Source organism: Cucurbita pepo, chromosome 15 (assembly GCF_057944985.1).
Source record: "Cucurbita pepo subsp. pepo isolate OVF chromosome 15, ASM5794498v1, whole genome shotgun sequence".
Lineage (NCBI taxonomy): Eukaryota > Viridiplantae > Streptophyta > Magnoliopsida > Cucurbitales > Cucurbitaceae > Cucurbita > Cucurbita pepo.
In genome coordinates, this window is record NC_141812.1 from 11,368,872 (window position 1) to 11,389,631 (window position 20,760).

Consider the following 20,760-nt stretch of genomic DNA (forward strand, 5'->3'; position numbering starts at 1 on the left):
TTTTTTTTATTTCTAGAATTCTAAGAGAAATGCAAGTGTTTTTTTTTTTAAAAAAAAAATGGTAAAAACACAAACCTAAATATTAAAAATGGAAAAATAAGAAGAAAATGCTAATTTTAATTTTATATTTTAGTAACGGGCCTAACGGGTATCTAAATAGATAATAAATGCTAATTATTAGCGGTAGCGGGGCAAAATCAACGGACATATTTCGTTGTGTAGCTCCCTCGTGGCCAAGGCATCTGGAGTGGCTTGCTTATGGCTTTCCCGCGAGAATCAGAGCGCTCCATCAACGGCCTCTTCTCTTTTTAGTGTTCGTTGCCGAAATCAAACGCTAGATCATTACCAGGCAATCGGAGGAAGAGAGAGAGAGAGAAGAATCGAAAGAAGTTTCTCGACTCGTCTCGGTGATGAAAAAATAGAGGTAATGTACGGCTGGCTATTCTGTTCGTCACGGGATTCGCATTCGTTCCACTCGAGCCTCACTCGCACTCTGTTTTCTGTTGGCAGGGTATTTTCTTCGACAAGTTCGTGATCCAAGCGGGGGCGGATTTTTCAGAAGTGGCGACTGATCTGGCGATGATGAATGCGACGGTGAAGTTCATATTTCGAAATACGGCCTCGTTTTTCGGCGTTCATGTCACTTCCACTCCGCTTCAGCTTTCGTATTCTCAGCTCACACTTGCCTCTGGAATTGTATGTAATCGCTATCCTAAACTCTTTGATTAAGCATAGGTAGTTCGATCTTGACTATTCTGTCCTGGGTTTGAAAATTTAAGTGTACGGCTGGCTATTCCGATTTCGGGGTTCCTTGGAGAACTTCAGAGGTTAATCAAGGGATTTTTCGTTTTTATCGACACTCTTTGTATTTTTCGTGGTTTCGATTACGGAGGATTAGGGCGTTTTTAGTAGGTTCATTGCTCCTATGGTTACGTGATTATTATCTTGGACTCTTCGTTTCATTCTCCGTCATCTTCTATCTCTTCATTGTGTGAGGAGCCAAGGGACAAACCTGATATTAAAATTTATGTGTTGGCAGAAGAGAGCAGGACGACGAACTCTTATGTCAGTGAGATCTGTTCCAGTAACAGAGAGGGGAAGAACAATGCAGTTGCTCTTGATGAAGTGATTGCTTGGACAACAGAAAAGCAGTTGGTCTTGTCATTGAGTCGGTTGGATTTTCGCATCTGCTAGGAATACTGGTATGATTCCCAGCCCAAGCCTGTGAAGTTGAATTTAAGTTTTCGGGGGGCGTGGGAAGTAATTGTTGTTTTGAAGTTTTATTTTATTTTATTTTATGTATTATTTGTTGGCTGTGAAGTTGTGTATTGTAGCTTTAGCTTCTTTAGATGTTACCTCTGTTTGGATTATGTCAAGTAAGAAGGGATCACAAAATATTGCTTGAAACATGTCTGGCAATGCTACTAATTCTTAGGTTTCAGCTGGCAACAAGGATGTTGACCTACCAACTAGATAAGAAAAATGGAAAGCCAAGCTAAAAATGTTTTACCACAGCATTTGGAAGGCTTCCTCTCCCTTTTGTGTACATTTCATTACTTCAATTAAACTCAGTTTCTCTTCCCCCTCCCAAAAACATCATCTGATTAAGTTATATGACACGATAACATCCTCTGATTAAGTTATCAAGTGTAATATATGCAGATTCTTCCATAGACAAATGTTTTACCAATTTGAACAACATTCAGTTTTCGCTGTTTTATATTTTCAATGTGTGAATTAGCCCTGCAAAATGAAGGACAAATTTTGTTTTATTTTCTATTAAGTTTACGAGTTAAAACTTTTTGACATTTTCTGTACCTTATTATTTCTTTTAAAGGTAGAAGAAAGAGTTTGATCAGCTGAAGAGGAAAATGGAAAAGTCTAAGAGAGAATTTGGTCTGCTGAAGAGGAAAAGGTAGAGTCTAAAAAAGATACAAGCATCTGATGTGAGTGAATTTAAAACGATGAAATTTCCAGAAAGTATGTTTTATGTTGTTGCTTAAGAATTTTTTGTCTCTTACTAGCTTGCTTCATTGGAAATTATATGACTGCAAGTCACCTAACAAAGTGCAAAAATGTTTGAATGAGATTTGGCAATTGAATAACACTAGAAATTATTCACGATCAACCATGTTGATTTTATGCATATGCAATAAAATGATTTAATTCTTGATGAAAAATTTTCAAAGTTGATATTTGGTGCTTATTTAACTATGTGCACAAAAATTATAGATAGGCATACCAAGTTTGGCTAATGCAAATATTATCTAAGATTATTCCTAAGACAAGCTAGAATCAGTGGGTTAAACTTCTACAAAAAAAAACGGTTAATGTTCACTCACAATGGTTTCAAATTATCCATATCTCATTGGTTTGGCATTATTGCTCGTATTTCCTTTGCTAATGGAGAAGATTTTGATTGGTAACTATGAAAATTTCAGATGGAGGTGGAGCACATGGATGGAGATAATAAAGATGAGGGCATTCTACAAGGTATCCAACTCCGGTTGCTACTTTCAACACTCCTTCACGTAAGAAATTTCAAATTATACATCATGAACTACAATATGTGCAACCTAGTTCTCACAGGAATTACTTTTTTGGCAATGTTGTGGCTCTAATAAGGTTAGTTTCCTATTTTTACTTTTTATTATATCTTTTTTTTTCTTTTTTCTTTTCTGATGTTCCTGGTGCTATACTGGTATCATGTTTTTTGTTTCAAGAGTAAATGGTTAAACTACAACAAAGAATTGTAATGAATGTTAAAGTTGAAAGAGGTTCATGAGTAAAGAATTAAATGACATCTTTTGTTTTATGAGTGTTTTAGGTAGTTGGGAATAGTTTTTTTAAAAGAAAAATGAAGCTTTCATTGAGATCAAATGAAAGAATACAAGAGGAACACACAAAAAAAAGAAAAAAAAAAACCATCCGAAGAGGAGCCCAGTTGACCTATTTTTAGTTTGTTAATGGACAATCTTTTGGATATTTTTAGTTTGTGATGGTTATGTATGCAAGGAAGGAAGGAAGATAAGTTTGGATAAGAGAATTATGGGTAAAAGTATGAGAATGGTGGATAACGGACTATTCAAAAGGTTAAGAACCGAAAATGGAAGTTTGTTCAAATTGGAGATTCGAAAAGCTTATTTTGGAACCAAGAATTAGGATGTCATATGCCATGAGAAGTAGGAAAGAATTTATATCAAGGATATGGAAAAGTGAAGAATTGTTGGAATCTAGGAATAAGAGATTTCAAAAGAAAGTTTGTGGAATTTTAGAGGAAGGAAGCACTCGAATAAAAGATTTGCTTAATTGGTTGGTGATAAGGAAAAGTTAAATTGTATTTGGTCTATAAGTTCGTTAATGGTTATGATGGTTATGTATGGAAGGAAGAAAGATAAGTTTGGATAAGAGAATTGTGGGTAAAAGTATGAGAATGGTGGATAAAGGACTATTCAAAATGTTAGAATCGAAAATGGAAGTTTGTTCAAATTGGAGATTCGAAAAGCTTATTTTGGAACCAAGAAATAGGAGTTAATATGCCATGAGAAGTATGAAAGAATTTACATCAAGGATATGGAAAAGTGAAGAATTGTTGGAATCAAGGAATAAGGGATTTCAAAAAAAAGTTTTTGGAATTTTAGAGGAAGGAAGCACTCGAATAAAAGGATTTGCTTAATTGGTTGGTGATAAGGAAATGTTAAATTCTATTTGGTCTATAAGTTCGTTAATGCACAATCTTTTGGATATTTTTAGTTTGTGATGGTTATGTATGCAAGGAAGCAAGGAAGATAAGTTTGGATAAGAGAATTATGGGTAAAAGTATGAGAATGGTGGTTATAGGACTATTCAAAAGGTTAAGAACCGAAAATAGAAGTTGGTTCAAATTGGAGATTCGAAAAGCTTCTTTTGAAACCAAGAAATAGAATGTCATATGCCATGAGAAGTAGGAAAGGATTTATGTCAAAGATATGGAAAAGTGAAAGTTTGTGGAATTTTAGAGGAAGGAAGCACTCGAATAAAAGGATTTGCTTAATTGGTTGGTGATAAAGAAAAGTTAAATTCAATTTGGTCTATAAGTTCGTTAATGTACAATCTTTTGGATATTTTTAGTTTGTGATGGTTATGTATGTAAGGAAGGAAGATAAGTTTGGATAAGATTATTGTGGGTAAAAGTATGAGAATGGTGGATATAGGACTATTCAAAAGGTGAAGAACCGAAAATGGAAGTTTGTTCAAATTGGAGATTCAAAAAGCTTATTTTGGAACCTAGAAATAAGATGTCATATGCCATGAGAAGTAGGAAAGAATTTATATCAAGGATATGGAAAAGTGAAGAATTGTTGGAATCGAGGAATAAGGGATCTCAAAAGAAAGTTTGTGGAATTTTAGAGGAAGGAAGCCCTCGAATAAAAGGATTTGCTTAATTGGTTGGTGATAAAGAAAAGTTAAATTCGATTTGGTCTATAAGTTCGTTAATGTACAATCTTTTGGATATTTTTAGTTTGTGATGGTTATGTATGTATGGAAGGAAGAAAGATAAGTTTGGATAAGATTATTGTGGGTAAAAGTATGAGAATGGTGGATATAGGACTATTCAAAAGGTTAAGAACCGAAAATGGTAGTTTGTTCAAATTGGAGATTCAAAAAGCTTATTTTGGAACCTAGAAATAGGATGTCATATGCCATGAGAAGTAGGAAAGAATTTATATAAAGGATATGGAAAAGTGAAGAGTTGTTGGAATCAAGGAATAAGGGATCTCTGAAGAAAGATTGTGGAATTTTAGAGGAAGGAAACACTCGAATAAAAGGATATGCTAAATTGGTTGGTGATATGAAAAAGTTAAATTTGATTTGGTCTATAAGTTCGTTAATGGACAATCTTTTGGATATTTTTAGTTTCGGATGGTTATGTATGTAAGGAAGGAAGGAAGATAAGTTTGGATAAGATTATTGTGGGTAAAGGTATGAGAATGGTGGATATAGGACTATTCAAAAGGTGAAGAACCGAAAATGGAAGTTTGTTCAAATTGGAGATTCGAAAAGCTTATTTTGGAACCTAGAAATAAGATGTCATATGCCATGAGAAGTGGGAAAGAATTTATATCAAGGATATGGAAAAGTGAAGAATTGTTGGAATCAAGGAATAAGGGATCTCAAAAGAAAGTTTGTGGAATTTTAGACGAAGGAAGCATTCGAATAAAAGGATTTGCTTAATTGGTTGGTGATAAGGAAAAGTTAAATTCTATTTGGTCTATAAGTTCGTTAATGGACAATCTTTTGGATATTTTTAGTTTGTGATGGATATGTATGTAAGAAAGGAAGAAAGATAAGTTTGGATAAGATTATTGTGGGTAAAAGTATGAGAATGGTGGATATAGGACTATTCAAAAGGTTAAGAACCGAAAATGAAAGTTTGTTCAAATTGAAAATTCGAAAAGCTTATTTTGGAACCTAAAAATAGGTTGTCATATGCCATGAGAAGTAGGAAAGAATTTATATCAAGGAAAAGGAAAAGTGAAGAATTGTTGGAATCAAGAAATAAGGGATCTCAAAAGAAAGTTTGTGGAATTTTAGAGGAAGGAAGCACTCGAATAAAAGGATTTGCTTAATTGGTTGGTGATAAGGAAAAGTTAAATTCTATTTTGTCTATAAGTTCGTTAATGCACAATCTTTTGGATATTTTTAGTTTGTGATGGTTATGTATGCAAGGAAGCAAGGAAGATAAGTTTGGATAAGAGAATTGTGTGTAAAAGTATGAGAATGGTGGATATAGGACTATTCAAAAGGTTAAGAACTGAAAATGGAAATTTGTTCAAATTGGAGATTCGAAAAGCTTATTTTGGAACCTAGAAATAGGATGTCATATGCCATGAGAAGTAGGAAAGAATTAATATAAAGGATGTGGAGAAGTGTAGAATTGTGGGAATCAAGGAATAAGGGATCTCAAAAGAAAGTTTGTGGAATTAAGAGGAAGGAATCACTAGAATAAAAGGATTTGCTTAATTGGTTGGTGATAAGGAAAAGTTAAATTCTATTTGGTCTATAAGTTCGTTAATGAACAATCTTTTCGATATTTTTAGTTTGGGATGGTTATGTATGCAAGGAAAGAAGGAAGATAAGTTTGGATAAGAGAATTGTGGGTAAAAGTATGAGAATGGTGGATAAAAGACGATCCAAAATGTTAGAACCGAAAATGGAAGTTTGTTCGAATTGGAGATTCGAAAAACTTATTTTGGAACCAAGAAATAGGACGTCATATGCCATGAGAAGTAGGAAATGATTTATGTCAAGGATATGGAAAAGTGAAGAATTGTTGGAATCAAGGAATAAGGGATCTCAAAAGAAAGTTTGTGGAATTTTAGAGGAAGGAAGCACTCGAATAAAAGGATTTTTGCTTAATTGGTTGGTGATAAAGGAAAAGTTAAATTCTATTTGGTCTATCAGTTCGTTAATGGACAATCTTTTGGATATTTTTAGTTTGTGATGGTTATGTATGCAAGGAAGGAAGATAAGTTTGAATAAGAGAATTGTGGGAGAAAGTATGAGAATGGTTGATAAAAGACGATCCAAAATGTTAGAACCGAAAATGGAAGTTTGTTCGAATTGGAGATTCGAAAAACTTATTTTGGAACCAAGAAATAGGACGTCATATGCCATGAGAAGTAGGAAAGAATTTATATCAAGGATATGGAAAAGTGAAGAATTGTTGGAATCGAGGAATAAGGGATCTCAAAAGAAAGTTTGTGGAATTTTAGAGGAAGGAAGCCCTCGAATAAAAGGATTTGCTTAATTGGTTGGTGATAAAGAAAAGTTAAATTCGATTTGGTCTATAAGTTCGTTAATGTACAATCTTTTGGATATTTTTAGTTTGTGATGGTTATGTATGTATGGAAGGAAGAAAGATAAGTTTGGATAAGATTATTGTGGGTAAAAGTATGAGAATGGTGGATATAGGACTATTCAAAAGGTGAAGAACCGAAAATGGAAGTTTGTTCAAATTGGAGATTCGAAAAGCTTATTTTGGAACCTAGAAATAGAATGTCATATGCCATGAGAAGTAGGAAAGAATTATATCAAGGATATGGAAAAGTGAAGAATTGTTGGAATCAAGGAATAAGGGATCTCAAAAGAAAGTTTGTGGAATTTTAGAGGAAGGAAGCACTCGAATAAAAGGATTTGCTTAATTGGTTGGTGATAAAGAAAAGTTAAATTCGATTTGGTCTATAAGTTCGTTAATGTACTATCTTTTGGATATTTTTAGTTTGTGATGGTTATGTATGCAAGGAAGCAAGGAAGATAAGTTTGGATAAGAGAATTGTGTGTAAAAGTATGAGAATGGTGGATATAGGACTATTCAAAAGGTTAAGAACTGAAAATGGAAATTTGTTCAAATTGGAGATTCGAAAAGCTTATTTTGGAACCTAGAAATAGGATGTCATATGCCATGAGAAGTAGGAAAGAATTAATATAAAGGATGTGGAGAAGTGTAGAATTGTGGGAATCAAGGAATAAGGGATCTCAAAAGAAAGTTTGTGGAATTAAGAGGAAGGAATCACTAGAATAAAAGGATTTGCTTAATTGGTTGGTGATAAGGAAAAGTTAAATTCTATTTGGTCTATAAGTTCGTTAATGAACAATCTTTTCGATATTTTTAGTTTGGGATGGTTATGTATGCAAGGAAGGAAGGAAGATAAGTTTGGATAAGAGAATTGTGGGTAAAAGTATGAGAATGGTGGATAAAAGACGATCCAAAATGTTAGAACCGAAAATGGAAGTTTGTTCGAATTGGAGATTCGAAAAACTTATTTTGGAACCAAGAAATAGGACGTCATATGCCATGAGAAGTAGGAAATGATTTATGTCAAGGATATGGAAAAGTGAAGAATTGTTGGAATCAAGGAATAAGGGATCTCAAAAGAAAGTTTGTGGAATTTTAGAGGAAGGAAGCACTCGAATAAAAGGATTTTTGCTTAATTGGTTGGTGATAAAGGAAAAGTTAAATTCTATTTGGTCTATCAGTTCGTTAATGGACAATCTTTTGGATATTTTTAGTTTGTGATGGTTATGTATGCAAGGAAGGAAGATAAGTTTGAATAAGAGAATTGTGGGAGAAAGTATGAGAATGGTTGATAAAAGACGATCCAAAATGTTAGAACCGAAAATGGAAGTTTGTTCGAATTGGAGATTCGAAAAACTTATTTTGGAACCAAGAAATAGGACGTCATATGCCATGAGAAGTAGGAAAGAATTTATATCAAGGATATGGAAAAGTGAAGAATTGTTGGAATCGAGGAATAAGGGATCTCAAAAGAAAGTTTGTGGAATTTTAGAGGAAGGAAGCCCTCGAATAAAAGGATTTGCTTAATTGGTTGGTGATAAAGAAAAGTTAAATTCGATTTGGTCTATAAGTTCGTTAATGTACAATCTTTTGGATATTTTTAGTTTGTGATGGTTATGTATGTATGGAAGGAAGAAAGATAAGTTTGGATAAGATTATTGTGGGTAAAAGTATGAGAATGGTGGATATAGGACTATTCAAAAGGGTAAGAACCGAAAATGGAAGTTTGTTCAAATTGGGGATTCGAAAAGCTTATTTTGGAACCAAGAAATAGGATGTCATATGCCATGAGAAGTAGGAAAGAATTTATATCAAGGATATGGAAAAGTGAAGAATTGTTGGAATCAATGTACAAGGGATCTCAAAAAAAAGTTTTTGGAATTTTAGAGGAAGGAAGCACTCGAATAAAAGGATTTGCTTAATTGGTTGGTGATAAGGAAAAGTTAAATTCTATTTGGTCTATAAGTTCGTTAATGCACAATCTTCTGGATATTTTTAGTTTGTGATGGTTATGTATGCAAGGAAGCAAGGAAGATAAGTTTGGATAAGAGAATTATGGGTAAAAGTATGAGAATGGTGGATATAGGACTATTCAAAAGGTTAAGAACCGAAAATGGAAGTTGGTTCAAATTGGAGATTCGAAAAGCTTATTTTGGAACCAAGAAATAGGATGTCATATGCCATGAGAAGTAGGAAAGGTTTATGTCAAGGATATGGAAAAGCGAAGAATTGTTGGAATCAAGGAATAAGGGATCTCAAAAGAAAGTTGGTGGAATTTTAGAGGAAGGAAGCACTCGAATAAAAGGATTTTTGCTTAATTGGTTGGTGATAAGGAAAAGTTAAATTCTATTGGTCTATCAGTTCGTTAATGGACAATCTTTTGGATATTTTTAGTTTGTGATGGTTATGTATGTAAGGAAGGAAGAAAGATAAGTTTGGATAAGATTATTGTGGGTAAAAGTATGAGAATTGTGGATATAGGACTATTCAAAAGGTTAAGATCCGAAAATGGAAGTTTATTCATATTGGAGATTCGAAAAGCTTATTTTGGAACCAAGAAATAGGATGTTATATGCCATGAGAAGTAGGATAGAATTTATATCAAGGAAAAGGAAAAGTGAAGAATTGTTGGAATCAAGGAATAAGGGATCTCAAATGAAAGTTTGTGGAATTTTAGTGGAAGGAACCACTTGAATAAAAGGATTTACTTAATTGGTTGGTGATAAGGAAAAGTTAAATTCTATTTGTTCTATCAGTTCGTTAATGGACAATCTTTTGGATAGTTTTAGTTTGTGATGGTTATGTATGTAAGGAAGGAAGAAATTTAAGTTTGGATAAGATTATTGTGGGTAAAAGTATGAGAATGGTGTATATAGGACTATTCAAAAGGTTAAGATCCGAAAATGGAAGTTTGTTCATATTGGAGATTCGAAAAGCTTATTTTGGAACCAAAAAATAGGATGTCATATGCCATGAGAAGTAGGAAAGAATTTATATCAAGTATATGGAAAAGTGAAGAATTGAATTTTAGAGGAAGGAAGCACTCGAATAAAAGGATTTGCTTAATTGGTTGGTGATAAGGAAAATTTAAATTCTATTTGGTCTATAAGTTCGTTAATGCACAATAAACTAATGGTTATGTATGTAAGGAAGGAAGAAAGATAAGTTTGGATAAGATTATTGTGGGTAAAAGTATGAGAATGGTGGATATAGGACTATTCAAAAGGTTAAGAACTGAAAATGGAAGTTTGTTCAAATTGGAGATTCGAAAAGCTTATTTTGGAACCTAGAAATAGGATGTCATATGCCATGAGAAGTAGGAATGAATTTATATCCAGGATAAGGAAAAGTGAAGAATTGTTGGAACCAAGAAATAAGGGATCTCAAAAGAAAGTTTGTGGAATTTTAGAAGAAGGAAGCACTCGAATAAAAGGATTTGCTTAATTGGTTGGTGATAAGGAAAAGTTAAATTCTATTTGGTCTAGAAATTCGTTAATGCACAATCTTTTGGATATTTTTAGTTTGTGATGGTTATGTAGGTAAGGAAGGAAGATAAGTTTGGATAAGAAAATGGTGGGTAAAAGTATGAGAAAGGTGGATAAAAGACTATTCAAAACGTTGGAACCGAAAATGGAAGTTTGTTTAAATTGGAGATTCGAAAAGCTTATTTTGGAACCAAGATATAGGATGTCATATGCCATGAGAAGTAGGAAAGAATTTATATCAAGAATATAGAAAAGCGAAGAATTGTTGGAATCAAGGAATAATGGATCTCAAAAGAAAATTTGTGGAATTTTATAGGAAGCCCACGAATAAAAAGATTTGCTTAATTTGTTGGTGATAAAGGAAAGTTTAATTGTATTTGGTCTATTAGTTCGATAATGGACAATCTTTTGGTTATTTTTAGTTCGTAATGGTTACGTATGTAAGGAAGGAAGGAAATTAAGTTTGGATAAGAAAATTGTGGGTAAAAGTATGAGAAAGGTGGATGAAGGACTATTCACTTTCATAAATGTTAGAATTGAAAACGTATGTTTGTTCAAATTAGAGATTTGAAAAGCTTATTTTGGAACCAAAAAATAGGATGTCATATGCCATGAGAAGTAGGAAAGAATTTAAATGAAGGATTTGACAAACTGAAGAATTATTGGAATCAAGAAATAAAGGATAGCAAAACGACGTTTGTGGAATTTTAGAGGAAAGAAGCACTGGAATATGTGGATTTGCTTTATTGGTTGGTGATAAAGTAAAGTTAAATTGTATTTGGTCTATAAGTTCGTCAATGAACAATTTTTTGGATATTTTTAGTTTTTGATTGTTATGTATGTATGTAATGAAGGAAGAATGATAAATTTGGATTAGGGAATTTTGGGCAACAGTATGAAAATGGTAGATGAAGGACTATTCGCTTTCATAAACGTTAGAGTCGAAAACGGAAATTTATTTAAATTTGATATTTGAAAAGTTTGTTTTGGAACCAAGAAAGAGGATGTCATATGCCATGAGAAGTAGGAAAGAATTTGAATCAAGAGCATGAAAAAGTGAAGAATTGTTGGAATCATGGAATAAGGGATAACAAAACGAAGTTTGTGAAATTTTAGAGAAAGGAAGGACTAGAATAGGAGGATTTGCTTAATTGGTTGGTGATAAAGAATTATTAAATTGTATTTGGTCTATAAGTTCGTTAATGGACAATCTTTTGGACATTTTTTTAGTGTGGCGTGGTTATGTATGTCAAGAAGGAAGGAGATCAGTTTGGATAAGTTAATTGTCGGTAAATGTATGAGAATGGTGGATAAATGACTGTTCACTTTCATAAACGTTAAACCGGGAACGGAAGTTTATTCAAATTGAAAATTTGAAAAGCTTATTTTGGAACCAAGAAATAGGATGTCATATGCCATGAGAGTAGGAAAGAATTGAATCAAGGACATGGAAAAGTGAAGAATTTTTGGAATGAGGAACAAGGGATCGAAAAACGCTGTGTGTGAAATTGTAGAGGAAGGAAGCACTAGAATAAAAGGGTTTGCTTAATTGGTTCTTAATTGGTTGGTGATAAAGAAATGTTAAATTGTATTTATTTATAAGTTCGTTAATGGACAATCTTTTGGACATATTTAATTTGTGATAGTCATGTATATAAGGAAGGAAGATAAGTTTTGATAAGAGAATTGTGGGTAAAGGTATGAGAATGGTGATGAAGAACTATTCACTTTCATAAACGTTAGAGCCGAAAACGGAAGTTTGGTCAAATTGGAGATTTGAAAAGCTTATTTTTGAACCAACAAAAAAGGATGCCATATGCCATGAGAAGTAGGAAAAAATTTGAGTCAAGGACACGGAAAAGTGTAGAATTGTTGGAATCAATGAATAAGGGATAAAAAAACGAAGTGTGAAATTTTATATGAAAGAAGCATTAAAACAAAAGGATTTGCTTAAATAGTTGGTGATAAAGAAAAGTTAAATTGTATTTGTTCTATAAGTTTGTTAATGGACAATCTGGTTGGATATTTTTGTTTGTGATGGTTATGTATGTAAGAATGGAAGGAAGATAAGTTTGGATAAGAGAATTGTGGTTAAAGTATGAGAATGGTGGATAAAAAACTATTCACTTTCATAAACGTTAAAATCGAAAACGGAAGTTTGTTCAAATTGGAGATTTGAAAAACTTATATTTGAACCAACAAAAAGGATGTCATCATGAGAAGTAGGAAAGAATTTGAATAAAAAGAATTTGAATGAAGGGGAAAAGTGAAGAATCCAGAAATAAGGTACAGAAAAAAAAAAAGTTTGGTGAAATTTTTTCAAAAGTGAAGAATCCAGAAATAAGGTACAGCAAAAATAAAGTTGGTGAAATTTTAGTGGAAGTAAGCACTGGTCGGTGATAAAGACAGCCAAAGCTTGATATAGTTCAACTTTGGAACCACCAACCAAATACCGATGTTTCCGTTATCTTTATATTCCTAATTTTCTTTAGGAGTTGTGTTTATGATCTGGAGTGTTGCTTATGCTCTGTGATATTTTTCTTCTGCGAGTTATGATTTGCTTTTGTCCATCTCTCTGAATAGAAGCAACTTGATGGTGCTGGTATCGAGCTATCGAGTCTCTTCAAGCAAATTGAGAGTCAGGCTTCTTATGGTTGCTATACTACTGAAGCTTGGAAAAAGAGGATACACTAGATGGGGTCTCAAGTAACTGGCGATCTTCTTGCATCAGTATCTGAAGCAGAGAACCCTTCACAAAGGCCTGTAAGGAGGTACAGCATGCCCTTATGGTATTGTGAAGCTTGTAGAAACTGAGATTTTCATTTCACATATGCATATAATGTCTGCTTTAGGTGTAGACGACATGGTAAACTTTTGGAGGAGGGCGCAAGTGGATATCTGTAGAAGAAATTCTCCAGTCATGAGGTTGAGGGAATTGGAACATAAAATTTGGAAGTTGATGGGTGCTCTCTTAATAAAGTAACATTATTCGGCAGCAAGAACTAGGCTTCTATTTACTTGGCCAGCACTCCGCAGCTAGCTGCTGAAATGGGACTCAAATTTCCTGGAGTTGTTGAGGTACGTTTCGTTTTGTTTTGTAATTGTTGTTCTTTCTGTTCACATGCGATGTTCGGATTCTTTTGCGTCCCTCTTTGCACTTGCATTTTCATTTGCTTTGGGTCAATTTAGCAATAGCTTTGATTGCCTTTGGTTGGAAATTGTTGTGCAAAAACTCACTACACAACACTACACAAACGTACATAATCCTAGGTAGTAAATGATAAAAATTCGATCCCACTTGGACATTTTTATGAAAATTTGATGAAACTAAGCAAAACTTTGGTGCACAAATAGACTTTCAAATCTAAAATAATTAACACGGAAAAGACTTAAAAGAGGACAAAACATGCATAAAAATTATAAAACGCATTAGATAACACAATGTTACACCAGGGAAATTTCACAGGACGCCAATCTGAAAGCTTATGGAATTCACTTTTCTTGCCTTTAAGGCTAAGTTTCTGCCCTGTCAAAGTAACGCATTAGATAACACAATGTTGCACAAGGGAAGTTTCACATGATGCCAATCTGAAAGCTTATGGAACTCACTTTTCTAATGTCAAGTTAAACATTTCTTTGAAAACTCAATGCTAATGAACACTAATAAAATCCAAATTCTCTAAAATCATAAGCTTGGAACGTGTAACGACCCTAGATTTGTATTAATCTAAAGTCGCTACCGTTACCATCATCTACACTCTTATGCGGAATTAAATATTTAAAACTTTATCTTAAAACACATACTTCATCTTAAAATACTTTCATGGACTTAGGTGTTCGAAAACATCTTAAAATAACATAAAGGAATACTCAATAAAACAAGTAAACCATTAAAGGTGAAAACACCCTGTATTAACCCAAGACTAAGAAATAAAATGCTACTATCCTATGCATGTGCCATGGTCTCTGATTGCGATGTCGTCATCAACCGTACAACGCCTTGCCTTCACCTCAAATAGAAGAGCACACGGCTTGAGTATTTTAAGAAATACTCAGTAAGTGACCCCACTATTGGGGTCAGGAAAATACAAACACATACAACTCATGATCTAGGGACTTATCGTTAGAACCATCATAGGGGTGGCCTCCAATCCGGACAAAATTGGATGTGTTGTACTTTCCTACACACAACCCACGTGCAAGTGTGGATCTCCAAGTAGTTCGCACCCTCCTTGGACCCATCATAGTTGAGCTAGCTCTGTCCGTAGCAACATCCAGAGGTCAGCAGACCCTTGAGTGTCATGCGAGGTGTCACAATCGCACTCTTGCGATAGTGGGACATCAATTGTGTAGCACTCACGACTGACTTGTTCGCTATCGCAAGAGTGCGATTGTGATACCTCACATGACACTCAGGGGTCTACTGACCTCCGGACGTCGCTACGGGCAGCTAGCTCGACTATGATGGGTCCAAGGAGGGTGCGAACCGCCTGGGGATCGATCCACACTCGCACGTGGGTTGTGTGTAGGGAAGTACTACACATTCAATTTTGTCCGGACTAGAGGCCACCTCTATGATAGTTTTAACGATAGATAGGTTCCTAAATCATGAGTTGTATGTGTTTGCATTTTCTTGACCCCAATAGTGGGGTCACTTACTGAGTATTTCTTAAAATACTCAAGCCGTGCGCTACTTCTATTTAAGGTAAAAGCAAGGCACCCCTGTACGGTTGATGACGACATCGCAATCAGAGACCATGGCACATGCATAGGTTGGTAGCATTTTATTTTCTTAGTCTTAAGTTAGTAGAGGGTATTTTCACTTTTAATGATTTACTTGTTTTATTTAGTATTCCTTTATGTTGTTTTAAGATGTTTTCGAACACGCAAGTCCATGACAATGTTTTAAGATGAAGTATGTGTTTTAAGATAAAATTTTAAATATTTAATTCCGCATAAGAGTATAGATGATGGTGATGGTAGCGACTTTAGATTAATAGAAATCTAGGTTGTTACACATTCCAAGCTTATGATTTTGGAGAATTTGGGTTTTATTAGTGTTCTTGCATTGAGTTTTCAAAGACGTTTAACTTAGCGTTAAAGGCAAGAAAAGTGAGTTCTATAAGCTTTTAGATTGGCATCATGAAACTTCCCTTGTGTAACCTTGTGTTACCTAATGCATTACTTTGACGGGGCAAAAACAGCTGCTGGTTCCTAAATTTCACCGTTAAAGGCAAGAAAAGTGATTGCGCGGCACTTTTTTTAACCAAGCAAACAAGTCAGTCGTGAGAAATTCAGACGTCGCGGACAACGTCGGCTTATGTTTGGACCTCGAGTCACATTGCGAAAAAAGGTTTAGAAAACGTGAGCGAGGAAATACATTTGAAAACGAATTGAAGAAAGCAACGTTATATGACTATAAGCAAATAAATAAATACCATATAACTTAGGGTAGGAAGAAGTGACAACTAGTCATATCCCCTTATAGTATTGGAACATTTTACCCTTGGCGAGTGTAGACATGGTTTTGGTGAATTGTCATACACCTCCGTATTGACCCAATGTGAAATGGTCAAGGTCTATCTAGGATGAAAGCATATAAAAGGGGTTTAGAATGGGCATGCAACCATGGACAACACGTTCTGGATAAGCAAGACCGAGACATCTGCCATGCGGCTATAGGCAACACACCTTGGACAAGCATGATCGTGACCCACTCAATTGGTTGATGTCTCTATCAACCGATTCTTTACAACTCGGTGTTGTAGGTTGAGGCTGACTTTACCTTGGACAAGCATGACTGTGACCCACTCAATTGGTTGACATCTCTATCAACTGACTCTTTACAACTCGGTGTTGTAGGTTGAGGCTGACTTTAAGTCTCTTCGACGTGCTTCCAGTTGATCTTAGTGTTGTGGAGTCTCTTCCAATCTGTAAGGAACTGTCGAAAACTACTTGGTTTGTTGACTCTTGGCGTCTCCTGAGTCGAAGTTTCTCCTACTTCCTTTGCTTGGGGATTATTCTTCTTTGTGTGAGGTCGTATCGCCTCTCTGTGCTTGACGTCTTCTAGGTCGAGAGAGTAATGTTTTATGTTATTGACGTGGACAATAAGGGCTAGTCTGCATCCATGGGCGCAATTGGATCCTATATGATGCCTTTCCGATCTTGTGGATAACTTCGACTGATCCATAGTATTTTCGCACCCGTCTTTGACTTTTGTTGCTTTGATCTTGGAGTTGATCTGACCTCAACTTAATCAGAACTCTCTCTTCTTCTTGAAATTGTCGTGGTTGATGCTTTCGACCAACCCTTCTCTTTCTCTGTCTGGATGGTACTTATATGCCCATGTGTTGTTACAGAGGTATGTATCTATCTCCCTCCTTCGATGGAGATGTTGGCTTGGTGTCTCTCCCCAGCCCTTGGGTGATCACTAACAATGGTATTTGTGGGCCTAATGAACCCAACTGACAAATCATTTAGCTGCTGCCCGTAGAATTCAGCTAGCTCGGATTAAGCCGTATGACATTCATTCGTGGTAGGCGATTTTGCCCCCGATAGGACATCAACCTTGCTATTTATCTGCCTAGGTGGAGATAAATACTTTAACTGACTTCCTTGTCTCGTGTCGCGATGTTTCTGAATTGACCACGAGGCTTCGACATTCCCTGTGAAGAACTGAGAGCGGAGTTCTTGTTTCAAGCTATCCCAAGTGTCCACAATACATCGACCATCTTGAATGTCCATGTACAAACCTCCACCATAATTTTGCATCGTCGCCAGCATGACCTTCGCTTCCTCTGACATGGGTATTTGTGGCTCGAAAGTATTGTTCGAGGTAGAAGATAAATTTCTCTAGAGCCCTGGGACCTTTATCTTGTTAAATTGTGCTACACTTCCAGTCAGGGTTTGGTCCCCCACCGCTTTCCAAGTGAAGTTCTTGTTTGTAAATTATCTCTTTCCTCTTAAATTTACTGAGTTTTGGTGAGGCCATACCCAGTTTTTTTAAAGTTGTCGTGCCTATATAATTCCATATGGATATCGTCGTCATCACGCAGGGATTAGATGCTGCATGTCATGGGCGGATTTTAAGTACACATTGATTTGGACACCAACTTCATATTTATTTATTTGTTAGTTTGTTTGTTTCACCTAGTTTCTCTATGCATGCATGCCTGTTTATCGTAGATTTGGTGAATTAGAATACAGCAAGTGTCCTTGTGATTGTGCAAGGCTTAATATAGGATGAGTCATTTTATATGTAGCAGTTCAATATTAAAGTTTATTTACAATAAAGAAATGAAAACGGGAAGACTTATTTGCCCTATGAGATCTTCTTTAGATATTAATTAAGATTTTTCAACCTGCTCCTTTGAAAAAGTGTCACTTGTCCAAAATTAGACTAAAGTTCATAGTGCGAGTTGCAAAAAAGTTCTAACATTACTCACATTGAATGTCGCTTAGTTGCACAATTCTAGTATCAGTCACGTTTTCCTGTCACTCGTGTCTGGTGGCGTCGATCTAGCCACAAAATTGCAGCGATAGTTGACAAGGATCCGTAGCCCTGCAATGAGGATTCATACAAAATCAGCTGATCACCCCGGTGATCATTGTTATTTTGATGGATGAACTATAAAATTTGTTCATGAAGTACATATAAAATTTATATGCTGTGTGCTCTGTTTGTAGAGATTTTCTGTTCCTAATATGCAGTGATAAATTTAAGACAATATTCACGTGAAAACTTTGGATTGTTTTTGATGCAGTACTGGGTAATCCAGAGTGATGTCCAAGGGAAAGGAACAGAACATCCATTAATTGGTGTTGTCTGTGGACACTTATTTGGTCTGAAGTTAGAGCATTATACAATTAATAGGCAGAGCCGGTAAGCTCCTGAACGAAGCGTCCACTGACTTTGAGAGTGCCATCATCATCATTAAGCACGGTAAGTCATCATCCCTTCTCCATGCCGATGCCTGTACTTACTCTCCTGCTTTACGCCGCCCCCCCTGTTTTTTAAAAGAGAAAATAAGTATATCTAGGATTATACTCAAAATTTGAATACATTGATTGGATTAAAAAGATTAATTTCACAATCTCAAAAAACACAAAAGCCAAAACGAATATCTTTGAAATGCCTCAAACTTAGCAATGTGATTGGATTTTTGTGAAGCTTGAGATGCCAAAATTTGAACACATCCCTTCCATTATAAACAACTGCACATAATCCAATCTCTATTAAACAATGGAGATCTACACAACATAATTAATGAATAATGTTGTACTAAAAGAATTAATGAATAATGTAAAATAATTCAAATAAAAAAAATCTGATGTTTATTGATATTTAGTCTATTCAGCAAAGGGGAACTGCTCACAGCCTAAAAGCCTGTTTCTACTGCAGTCTGTAGCTTTACCAACTTCTCTGTCACATCGTCCTTTTTCCCTCTTTCTTCATAGGTTATCCCTCAGATATTTTCTATCTATTTTTCAGATAAATCTTACTGGTTTAAATTACAATTTTTATATATGCATTTTTATATTTATGTTTATTTAATCTTTCATTTTTCAAAATTACTAATTTTTTTAAAATTTTGATTTTTTGCAAATTTCACAGATTTATGAACACAAATTTCAAAATTTTGAGTTTTTAAACATAAAATTTAAATTTATAAAAAATTTAAAATTGTCATTAATTAAACATTTTTAAAAGCATTTCATAATATATATAATATTTTTTATAAGACATTACTGACAAAAAGAAAATTTAAGGATTTGAACCATTACTTTCCAATTTTCTTGAACTTAATAAAAACAATTACAAATTAAGTTTTTTTTTTTTTTTTTTTCAACCTATTCAATTTAGTTTAACATCTAAAAAATCATAAAAATTAAGGAGAGGTATTTTAGTAATTATAACATATCTAATTTCAAAGAAATTTCTATTTTTATTGCGTTCCCATAGCCTGTATTTATCCGTTACATCTACTATGTAATTAAACCATTAATAATTGAAAATAATATAACACCCTTTAGTAAAATAATAAATCACGTGCAGGTGAATACAATTATCAGTAATATGAAATTATTAAAGTTTCTTGATATCTTACCTCCATTTGCGGCTACGGGATTTTTATAAAGAAAAAGCTATCTAATTTCCTTATTTCTTTTTATTTATTTTATTTTCCAAAGATAATTTCGTACAATGCAATAAATATATTTTCTAGTCCATGACACGTCAGTAGCCATCAACATGCCAGACTGTCCAAATAAAGGCAAAATTTTGAATTGGGTCATACGGGATTGGCTTTTGCCGAAGTTACCTAAAAGTTTAGGGCTGTACCTATAATCCAAAGGGCAAGGGAGTTTCTCTTCCACGTGGCGATCTTTTATTGGTCTGTGACGGAGAGAGAGAATTTTGGGTGGAGCATAATGTTTCTTCTTTTTGTGGGTCATGGAATAGTATTTTTTTTTCTCTCCAGCTTGCATGATTAAAGTTATTTCACATTATGTTTGGGACAGTAACAGTTGTAAAGTCACTCTCCTAAATGATTCCTTCAAATCTTGTGTACATTAAATAAATGTTCAACATTTTTTTCTATTTTTTTATACCATATGATAATGCAAATCCAATCCGTACACTCCCCTCACCCTTAAATATCCATACTTTCATATTTTTCTTATTTTATATTGATTTTCTTTTCAATATTTAAATTAATGTTTTTTTCTTTTAGCTCAACTCTCGGGATGGAAGAATTTGAACGTTTGTACTCTTGACCGAAGGTACATATCTTAACTAGTTTAGTTATATTCAAACTGATACTCGATTTTTTGGTAGATTAGTTTATATTTTATATGTTAATTTGTATAACCTTTTTGTTGTCTATTTCATTCGTCACCCTTAATTAATGTCTATTTTATAGGTTTGTTGATTTTTTGTTTGTTTAAAATCATTAACATTTTCACAAACATTTTTTTCGTTTTTGGATAATTGGAAAAAGAGCCAAAAAATTTATGAAGATGAACTAAAATGATACATACAATTTAGAAGAAGAAATTAAAAGAGAAAAATTTAAAACAACTTTTTGGTAAGCTTTTTTAAAGTAAGACAAGCCAAGAGGGGACCTTCTCATTTTCCTCCTTCTGTCTATTGTTGCTGTCATATTTATAATATTGGATGCAGATTTAAAATTTTTAATGTTTCTTAATATCTATATACAAATCTGAAACAATATTATAATTTCTTTGATTTAATGGTACAGAAGTGTTAAGACATTAAAAGACTCGTCCAATAATTTCTGGCGAAAATGTGGAGGATGTTGTTTGATTAAAAAATTGAAACTGGGGAGGGGATAGGGTAAGGGAAGGTACAAGGGGTAGTACCATTCCAGCTAGCACTTACCTTACACTCATGCACCTACGTAAACACACAAAAGACAA

At 34.2% G+C, this 20,760-nt stretch overlaps 1 long non-coding RNA gene across 3 annotated transcripts; it reads left to right on the plus strand.

Annotated features, from left to right (window-relative positions):
• Positions 1-188: 188 nt before the first annotated feature.
• LOC111811853 (uncharacterized) lies at positions 189-19,953 on the plus strand. 3 transcript variants are annotated; one of them, XR_015412008.1, is made up of 8 exons: positions 189-424; positions 511-696; positions 1,040-1,202; positions 1,838-1,915; positions 2,442-13,094; positions 13,176-13,401; positions 18,087-18,265; positions 19,548-19,953. It is a non-coding gene; the product is annotated as an uncharacterized LOC111811853 (long non-coding RNA). The 3 variants fall into 3 exon arrangements; XR_015412007.1 differs by having other exon boundaries at positions 19,581-19,953; XR_015412006.1 differs by lacking the exon at positions 19,548-19,953 and having other exon boundaries at positions 18,087-18,664.
• Positions 19,954-20,760: the final 807 nt, after the last annotated feature.